This window comes from Kogia breviceps, chromosome 13 (assembly GCF_026419965.1).
Source record: "Kogia breviceps isolate mKogBre1 chromosome 13, mKogBre1 haplotype 1, whole genome shotgun sequence".
NCBI classification, from domain to species: domain Eukaryota; kingdom Metazoa; phylum Chordata; class Mammalia; order Artiodactyla; family Physeteridae; genus Kogia; species Kogia breviceps.
The window spans coordinates 15,667,394-15,678,607 of record NC_081322.1 but is presented as its reverse complement, the minus strand read 5'-3'; positions in this window follow the sequence as shown (position 1 = coordinate 15,678,607).

Below are 11,214 nucleotides of genomic sequence, written 5' to 3'. Positions count from 1 at the left end.
TTGGGGGGTTAGATAGGTAGATAGATAGAGATATATAGAGACCAATAAAATTACATTCATATATAACAGTAATATAGATTATAGATTATAAAGCCTAAAACAATTCATCTTATTATTTTCTAATTTCCTTATTTTACAAAAGAGACAATGAGTTTCAGAAATGTTACATAATTCCCATGAGGCTGCATCATTGGCAAGAGCCAAGGCTTGGATTCATAATCCATCCAGCTGGTCCCAACCAGAGCTTCTTGCTCTACACAGAGATGCCGCCTCCCTCCTCCCTCCTCTGGTCATCTTGGCATGAAAACTGAAACAGGAAGGCAGATCATCACCTTGTTCAGTTTCAGCTGCGAACTTGCATGCAGGTCTGCTCAACTTTTTTGTTGTTCTGAACATGTCTGCAAATGACCATGAAAGCACCACAAACATTAATTTGGGGGTTACAAATAAACTTTAACAAGTAGGTGGATTTACAAATAAGGTATATCCAAATAATGAGGGTGGACTGTAGTTTGTCTAGATGGTCCAGGAAAAAAATATACATGCACACACACACACACACTAATAGAGAATAGCAGCAACCCCGAAATTTATTGTTTATCTTCCTAGAATGTGAATTACCTAAAGTCAGGGAAGATGCTACATGAATCCTTGGACACAGTGCCTATCATATTCATGACTAGATTGTCTTTAAGTCAGTTTAAAGTTCTACAGCATAGACAGTGGAGTGTGTGTGTGTGAGAGAGAGAGAGACTTACTCTGCATCATATGGTAATGATGTAATTGAGAATACAACATACAGGGTTGCTTGAATAGCATTTTAAAAACTCAAATTGAAAGCCTGTATTCCAGGACCTGTGAGTAATAAACTTCTGAACTTCAATTACCTTTGTGGTCTTTTGTTTTTGAATGACATCTCACTTTCCAATACCACAGGACTCTATTTAACACAGTTATAATACTGTTTAATAGTTTGGCACCTTTGTCAAAAATTAACTGACCATTACAATAATCTTGAAACTAGAGAGTATAAGATGTACCACTTTATTATTATTTTTCAAAATTTTTATGACTATTCCAAGTCTTTTTCTTTCTCATGTGAGTTTAGAAATAGTTTCTCAAAGTCTAAAAATGGACACCTAGATTATGCTTATCCTACAGTTGTCCAATGATTACTTAGTAATATCTCCTTACTAGAAAGTTTGAATCCTCATCCACAAAAATAAGAATATGTGAATTACTTACATAACATTTTATGGAGAAAATAAATTTGGAGGAATAAGGTAATATATAAAATATTTTTTATTTTAAAATAATCTATATTTACTAAAATAAAATTATAACTAAATAAAATATAAGCATTATATTGTCATGATTGGCTCTCTGGCTTATTTATATTGTTTTAGATACTGACAATATTTATGTTTTGATGATCCATGATCTCTAATACTGGCAGTGATAAAAGTTTTAACACAGAAAGAAGGTATTTTTAGCATGAACATCTTTTATAAACCAGGAGCTCTATGCATTCTTAGATTAATCAAAATTTGATTCTAGAAAAGTGGGCTTCAGTAGCCTAATTCGCTATTGCTTTAAAAGCATGCCAGAGGATCCACATGAAATTGACTAAGTTCTTTTTTATAATGATTGATCACCTTCCGAAGATTTCATTGCACCCATTTATAGAGTCCTGATAACCCTTCAATTCTTACCTGAAAGTAGGCTCTTAATGTGTGATTATGGACGACATTTAACTACCATTATATTGATTGAGTGTTCATAGAACAATGTAGAAGATTTGACTTAATTAGTGAACCCTAAGGATTAATTTCTGTAGAAGAATGTGTTTTCTTGCAATAACTTTTGAAAAATTTGAACTGCTGCTCTTGCCAGGCAATGAGTTTGTTATACAACACACTGATTTTCTATGTGTCCTTTGTTAATTTTTTGGCATTTTCCCACAGATTTTATCCTGTATATGGCAGTGAGACGGCATCTTGCATTTCCTTTTGCAGGAAAAGGCAATTCCCACTTAGATTTGGAGCTTAAAGTTGTAAATATTCAATGCTTCATGTCATGAACTTCCATTTTGTTCATAATATTCTCTTAAAATCCTTTGTATTTCTGTGGTTTCCATTGGTATGTCTCCTCTCTCATTTCTGATTTTATTTATCATAGCCTTCTCTTTTTTCTTAGTGAGTCTCACTAAATGTTTGTCATTTTTTTATCTTATCAAAGAACAAGCTCTTAGTGTCACTGATATTTTCTATTGTATTTTTAGTTTCTATATCATTTATTTCTGCTCTGATCATTATTGTTTCCTTTCTTCTACTGACTTTGGGCTGTTTGTTCTTTCTCTAGCTCCTTTAGATATGACGTTAGATTGCCTATTTGAGATTTTTCGTGTTTCTTGAAGACTGTATTGCTGTAAACTTCCCTCTTAGTATTAACATTGCAGTATCACATAGATTTTGGTTTACTCTATTCTTATTTCATTTGCCTTCAGGTAATATTTTATTTCTCCTTTGATTTCTTCCTTGACCCAATAGTTGTTCAGTAGAGTTTTGTTTAATGTCCACATATTTGTAATTTTTTTAAAAATTGTGTAATGTGTTTTTTCTCTTTTTTTAATAACATCTTTATTGGAGTATAATTGTTTTACAATGGTATATTAGTCTCTGCTTTGCAACAAAATGGATCAGCTATACATATAAATATGTTCCTATATCTCTTCCCTCTTGCATCTCCCTCCTTCCTACCATCCCTATCCCACCCCTCTAGGTGGTCACAAAGCACCGAGCTAATCTCCCTGTGCTATGCGGCTGCTTCCCACTAGCTATCTATTTTGTGTTTGGTAGTGTATATTTTCCAGCCTTTTTCTTGTAGTTGATTTCTAGTTTCATACCATAGTGATCAGAAAAAATGCTTGATATGACTTCAGTCTTCTGAATATCACTGAGATTTGTTCTGTGTCCTAATATATCGTCTATCCTTGAGAAAGTTCCATGTGCACTTAAGGAGAACGTGTATTCTGCTGCATTTAGGTGGAATGTTCTGTACAGATCTATCAAATCTATCTGATCTCTGGTCTAATGTTTCATTTAAGATTGCTGTTCTTGACCTTCTGTCTGGGTCTATCCATTGATGAAAGTGGGGTGTTAAATTCCCTGAATGTTATTGTGTTGTGTCAATTTCTCCTTTTAAGTCTATCAATATTTGCTTTCTATATTTTGATGCTCCTATGTTATGTGCAATATATTAGTAATTGTGTAATCTTCTTGATGAATTGTCCCCTAATCATTAACTGATGTCCATTATCTCTTTTATATTTATTTGGCTTGAAATCTATTTTGTGTGACATAAGTATGGCTACACCCACTTTCTCTGGCTGCCATTTGCCTAGATTATCATATCCTATCTCTTCACTTTGAGCCTGTGTTAGTCTTTAGAGCTGAGGTGAATGTCCTGTAGACAGCATATAACCATGTCTTGTTTTTTAATCCACTAAGCCACCCTGTGTCTCTGCTTGGTAAATTCAATCCATTTACACTTAGGAGTGATTGTTGATAGATGAGGATTTATACTGCCATTTTATCTTTTGTTTTCTGACTGCTCAATATCTCCATTGTTTATTATTCCTGTGTTTCTGTCTGCTATTTTAGTTTAGTGGTTTTCTATGTTTTTTCTCAGTTTTCCCATTTTTTTTATGTTTTGTGGTGAGAATGAGGTTTATATAAAACATTTCATAGATAAAATAATCCTTTTTCTTCTGTTAGTATCTCTTCTTCATTTGCCTATATGTGGTCCATCCATTTCTTCTTCCCTTTTTGTGTTTTTTTCTCTCAAAGTATTCTTTTCTACGTTGGATTTCTTACCAAAATGATATAGCTATAGTTACTTTTATGCTATCCCCTTTTAAACTTTAATAACTTGTTTAAAAACTTATTCTGATAAAGAATTGCAATTTTCTAATTTTGTCTCAAAGTTTTGTGTATTTTTGCATTTTTATTTTAGGTAGAAGAGTTCTTTTCAACATTTCTTATAAGGCAGGTCTCATGTTGATGAATCCCTCAGCTTTTGTTTGTTTGGGAAAGTCTGAAGGAAAACTTTGCTGGATAGAATATTCTTGGCTTACAATTTTTATCTTTCAGTATTTTGAAAATGTCATCCCTCTCTCTCTTGGCCTGTAGCGTTTCTGCTGAGACATCTGGCCCTAATATAATTGGTGTCCCTTTGCAGGTTAGTAAACTTTTTCCCCCTGGCTGCCTTTAAAAATCTTTCATTGTCATTTATTTTGACAGTTTTAATATGTCTTAGCGTTTTAATTTGTCTTAGAAAAAGTCTTTTTGCATTGAGGTAGTTAAGGGTTCTCTTAGATTCATGGACTTGTGTATCCAGTCCCTTCCCCAGGTTTGGGAATTTCTCAGCTATTATTTATTTAAATAAACTCTCTGCTCCCTTCTCCCTCTCCTCTCTATCTGGGATACCCATTATCTTAATGTCACTCTCACTGAAAGAGTTGAATAACTCTTATAGGATTTCCTTATTTTTTATATCTCATTTCTCTCTCTTCTACCTTATCATTTCTAGATTTCTATTTTTGAACTCTCTATTTCTCTCTTCCATATGGTGTACTCTATTTCCAGTGTTTTGTAATGCATCCTTTATCTTGTTTATTGAGTTGTTCGCCTCCAGAATTCTTTGGTTCATTTTTAAAGTTTCAGTCTCTTTGGCAAAGTATTCATTCTGTTCATGAATTTTGTTTTTGAGCTCATTGAGCTCCCTTTCTGAGTTTTATTGTAGCTCATTGAGTTTCTTCCTGAGAGCTATTTTGAATTCTCTATCAGTTAGATTGAAATATTCCATGACTTTAAATTTGGTTGCTGGAACACTGTCATTTTCTTTTTGTGGTACCATGTTATGTGGTTCTTTTTGGTGCTTGATGAGTTGTTCCTCTGCTGGCATATTTGAAGTAGTGAACACCTCTTGGTTGATTCTAAGAATTCAACATATTAGAAATTAGAGACTTTTCTTTTGCTTGCCAGTAGGTGGTGAGATAGCATTAGTGTTTGGTTTCTTTTGCTTAAGCTGCATCTGGTTTAATATTTGAGAGTCCTTGTGTTACACCCTTCACCGCCTCTCAAAGGTGTTGTTCCCATGCCCTAGTTATCACTGCCTGTGCCTCAGGAGTCACTAGTGCCTTGCTGATGCTACTGCCTGAGACACTGGTTTTGTGGGCTTTTTCCTTAAGTCCATGATCCCCTGAGTTACAAGCCCCAGTTCCCTGGCAGAGGGAGGAAGAGGGTTAGGAAAAAGCCATGGTCATGAGGGAGCCTCTACTGTGTATGGTGCTGTAAGTTTCACAGGCTCTGCTGAAGTGGGTTGGGGGGATGGGGAGCTGAAATGTGGATGACTCAGTGGCTGATGGGCAGGGTCCGAGGCTCCACTGCTGCTGAGCATTTACTTGTGGCCATGGCTGTCACCATTGCCAGGAGGCCAGAGTTGGCTGCACTGCCTTTCCTACCGCTCCTCGGTTCTTTGGATCTGTAAGTTCAGCTGCTGCAGCCAGAGGGCCAGGATTGCAGGCACCACCTTACCTATTTCTTTGTTTCTACCTTTCAACATATTCCAGTCCACCCACCTTTAGATGTGGAGAAGTATGGAATTCCTCAGGTCCTGGTTTTGGGCAGATGAACCTTTTCTGCACTGTGGGTATTTTACTGGTTGTAGGTTGAAGGGGAGAGACAAAGGGAGTACCTCACTATACCACAATGCTGACCTCACTCTTGCCTTAACTCATTTTGTAAAGCTTCTATAAACTTGATTCTAAAAGAACCTAAAAACAGTAAAATAAAATTTAAAACTAATTTACTTATAAATACTGATGCATATATATATGTAATTTGTGAATAGAAAGGAAATCTCTTAACTGGGTAAAAGTTATCTGCAAGAATCCAATAGCAATATCACTTTTAATGGTGAAACATTTTCAAATGGTAACATTGATAACATTAAATCAAGAATAATACAAGAGAAACTGCGATCATCACTTCAATTCAAAATTTTGTTTTATGATCAATACAGTTATAAAAGGAATGAGAGAAAAAAGTTCTGAGAATTATCAAGAAAGTAAGTAGATGATATGATTCTGTATATAAAATATCAAGAAAGAACATATATAGTATTATAATTAAAATAATTTAGCTAGCATTCTTGATAACAATTCAATATGCTGAGGCCAATTGCTTTTCTAAACATCAAGAGTATTTGGATAGTGAAAATTTTCAAATACTCTTGAGAAAAATATGTAAATACAAATATGCACAGGAATTTTTTGAAAAAATTAAAAAAACAAACTATGGTAAACAATAAAGAAGATCCAAATTAATGGGAACATATGCATACTAATAGATGGAAAGACTCAATATATTGAATATTCTCTATAACTTGATAGGTAGATTATAATAAATTCCAATGGAATTTTCAATAAGCATTTTGCAGAAGTTAAAAATCATATAATGAAATACATATAGAAAGGCAAAACCCCAAATTAGAAAAAAATAGTGATTTTTTTAAAAGAACATTACCTAAGAGGAAAAAGTGAAATTTACCCTAGCAAATATCAAAACACAAAAAAAACATGTTTGTAAGATATTGTAATGTTACTCCAATGGGTTCTTTGTAAATAACTAATGAAACAGAATACAGAGCTCAGCTATTTAACAAATATGGCAGCATATGTCAATAAGAAAATTATAGACTATTCAGTAAATCATGCTGGGACAACAGTGTATCCAAACAGATAAAAAATGTTATAGAAGTCTTTCACATTCAATTTGTAGTTAAATTAAATGCATCATGTAAAATGCAGTTTGTTAAAAATCTTTTAAAATCGATATCTTGGTTCTAAACAGAAAAATATATTTTCTAAAAACCACAGTAAACAAAAAGAATAATAAAACAGTATTGTTTTGTCAATATATAAAAATCATGGCAACTAAAACATGGACAAAGAACATAAACAGGCATTTTTTCATAGATGGATGGCTAACAGGTACACGATAAAATGCTCAACATCACTAATCAGCAGGGAAACGCAAATGGAAACCACAATGAGATATCACCACACACCTCTCAGGATGGCTATCATCAAAAAGACAAGAAATGACAAGTGTTGGAGAGGGTGTAAAGAAAAGGGAAATCTCATGCATTTTTGGTGGGAATGTAAATTGGTACAATTTAATCCAAAGACTAAACCAAGCATGGACTCTGTTGTACTGTAGTATTTACTATTGAAAAAAAACACATATAAGTGGACTCACATAGTTCAAACCCATGTTGTTCAAGGGTCAACTGTACAATGGAATATTACTCAGCTATAAAAAAGAATGGAATAGGTCCATTTGTGACAACCAGAGTGGACCTAGAATCATGTCAAGTGAAGTATATCAGAACAGAGAAAGAAAAATACTGTATGTGTTCACTTATATATGGAATCTAAGAAACAAAAGACACAAATAAATATAACAAAACAGAAACAAACCCACAAATACAGAGAACAAAGTGGTTGTTGCTATGGGGGTTGTGGTGGTCCAAATAGGTGAAAGAGATTAAGAGGTACAAACTACCAGTTACAAAATAAATGTCACAGGTATGTAATGTACAGCACAGGGAATATAGTCAATAATATCAGAAGAACTATGCATGATGTGTAATGTACAAAAATATTGAATTACTATGTTGTATATCTATAACTAGTATAATATTCTAAGTCAACTATACTTTAAAAACGTTAAATTTAAATTAAATTTTAAAAATCATGACACAGCTAAAGAAAATTAAGTGACATCTCAAATTGTTGGAAGATACATTTTACTCACATTAAACCAGTGGAGAAGAAGGAGGATATATCATATTTATTTTTATTTGGTTAGTCATATGTGTGGGAAGTAAAGAAATTTAAAATATTTATTTATTTATTTATTTATTTATTTATTTATTTATTTATCCCCTGTTAGTTTTAAGTTTTATACATAAAACTCTATAGAAAAACATTGGCAAAGTATATAAACAGGCATTTCAAAAACGGTGTCCATAAAAAATAAAAATTTCCATTTTTCTTCTGGGAGCTCATATCTGCTATTCTGGTAGATGCTAATAAGATGATGGACAATTTATTTCAATGCACTGAGGAGAGAAGTTTGTGTGAGTCCTTCAAATCTGATATGTGTGATCCTAGTACATGTATAATTTAGTGTTTATGGTTATTTTATTATAGGCATTGAGGATAAGAAATTGAACTCAACTCTTACACATTTAATTTGGCTTTTCTAACAATGTAACCTCATTACAAATTTAAGAGTATGAATACTTAATTAATCTTCTATAAGATCTTCTTGCATATTGCCTATGCTTGCCATTAAAGAGGCATAGAGTTTGCAACATTTCCTATTTTCCTTTGGTCATGCAGCATTTAGCTGGGAGATTAAAACTCTGTTTATTTGTATGTCTCTAGTTCTAATAATGTTCCAAAACCATGTAAGAATAAGTTCAGTACAATAAACTTATATCTTCAGTTTCTCTTGATTTAGGTGGATTACATTTTGATCAAATATGGCAGTCATCTAATAATGACAAACTCAAACTTGACTAATCAGAATTTTTTGGTCATCCTTCCTTTGATTATATGTCTTTTCTTGTTTTGTTCCTTCATCTACTTAAGCATAGGAAGTATGTACTAAATGTTTGTGTCCCTTCAAAATCCATATATTGAAGCTCTAACCCCCAATTTGACCATATTTAGAGATAGGGCCTGTGAAAAACTGGTAGAAGTTAAATGAGGGAATAAGGGTGAGGCCCTAATCCAATAGATTGAAGGAGGAAACCACAGAGCTCTCTCTCCAACATGTGAGGACATCATAAGGAGGTAACCATCTCCAAGCCAGGAAGAGAGTCCTCACCAGGAACAGAATTAGCTGGCAACTTGATCTTGAACTTCCCAGTTTCTACAACTGGAAAATAACTTTCTATTGTTTAAGATACCTGTCTATGGTATTTGTTATGAAAGCCTGAGCAGACTATACAACAAGTACTTAGAAAAAATAGTAATAGGTCCATTTCAAGTAACTAGAAGGAGATATAACTTATAATCATCCTAGAAATAAGAATAAGGAAGCTTTATAAGCACTGAAATTAAAAACTTTCCAAAGTACAATTTTAGCAGGAAAATAGGGAATGGAAAACAGCATGTAATGGTTTGCATAGAAAATTAATACATATATTCATAATGTCTCTGGAAAGATATGCCAGAAAGTGCAATGATTCTGGCATACCAGAAGAAGATCTGCATAGTCAGGAGACAAGGAAGAGAGAATTTTCCACTCTCTACTCTTTTGTAATGTATGTTATTTTTCCACATGAATGTAAAATTTACTAAAAAAAGTAAGTCTGCATAAAATTAAAATGTTTAGTGGTATACACACAACCACACAAATATTAGGAATATCCATCACTATGACATATTACTAAATAATATGCTAGAATATAATTAATTGAACGACTTCACTTCACAGGCATAAGACATTATTAGGTAGTGGAGAATCAGTCACACAAGAAGGTCTGTATCCTCAAGAAAAGCCCAGTAGAAGATTATTCTAAAATCAACAAGTAAATTCCAATATTAATTAAGCCATATTAAATGTATGTATTAGGACTTCAAATATTCTATTTGGGAAAACATTGTTATAAAATAAAAATTAGACCCAAAGGAAACTAACTATAAATATTAAGTGCATGATCAATGCAGTTGTTTAAAATATTGCTGAAGATGAACTTATTAAAGATTTTGTATCCAAAAATAACTCATTAGATCTAATAACTACTAGTCTGAGTCCAATGGAATTTATAGAAAAATTATAAAAGTCATTAAGAGACTCAAATATTTAAGATAATGAGTGTTAAGATATCCTTTTTTCATTGAAAGCCTAATTCTATATATTTTTTAAATGAAACCATATAGTGGTAGGAAAAAATTAAACAAATAACATTTCTAAATAGTCTTCACATTCTGTTCTTTGAAGCAAGCATTTAGCAATCAAACAATACCTTACACTCTTCTGTTGTTTGAATACCTTTGTTTTGTATAAAAAATACAGCTAAATGGAACACAGTTCATCCAAAAAGATCTAGTTCATAATTGGATACAAATTTAACCTTGATTCCATTACATTATAGAGAGCTCCTATTTCAAATTAATAGAGTTAATGTGCTAACCAGGAATTTATAGTGTTAAATACTTCAACTTAAGATTTAAGTGTCATGTCTCTCCCCAATAGAGATAATAGAGACCATTTTTATCCTGAGGTAAGCCTGAACTACAGGTAGTATATTAATACCCTAATATTTCAACCTGTAAGCATTAACATGCCAACTAATAAATTTTGTGGTTAAATATAATTTAATATATTTGAATCTATTCAGTTGCAATAAGTAAGTTTGGTACTTTGTTTCCAATTTTTAAAAACTGAAAACTTTTCATAATAGATCACTTAAGGAATTATCTTTCAACATAATTAGAAATTAATATGTTTTTAGTAGATAATCAAAAGGACTATAAATTGATGTGGGGATTCTTTACAACTTCATTATGTGTCTAATCACTGATATTTCATTTACCTATTGCCTTCTCCCGCCCCGTCCTTCATTCAATATATATAAAGAAAGGTAGCTCATGTAGACTAGGACTGGAGCAAGGGCAGTTTTAAGGATATGTGATTTCAAAAAGTGATACAGGATAAATGACATAAAAGGAAAGCCTCTGGTTTAATTCATATCAATTGTTTCACTACAATCCACGTGGAACTTATCTATTAAAACAAAAGTGAAGGCCATGTTTGTTCTGCTTCTGTATAATCAAATAGTAGTAATAAATATAGATCTTTCAACTACATTGGCCAGAATTATTCTTAGTATATGTCAAAAATGTCACAGTGAAATATCTGCCAAGGAAAGATAATAATTAACAATTGGCAGTGCCCTGTGTGCCAGTTGCATGGGGAAAATGAGCTGTTTTTCAACTCCTGGAATCTTTAATGTTATTACAGATATGAATTACTTTGTGTAAGTCCAATGAACTTGGTCCCTTAGGTATGCTACTATTAGCCAAAATTATTATTTTTTATTCAAGTAAATAACAATTACATTACCCTAGACAAA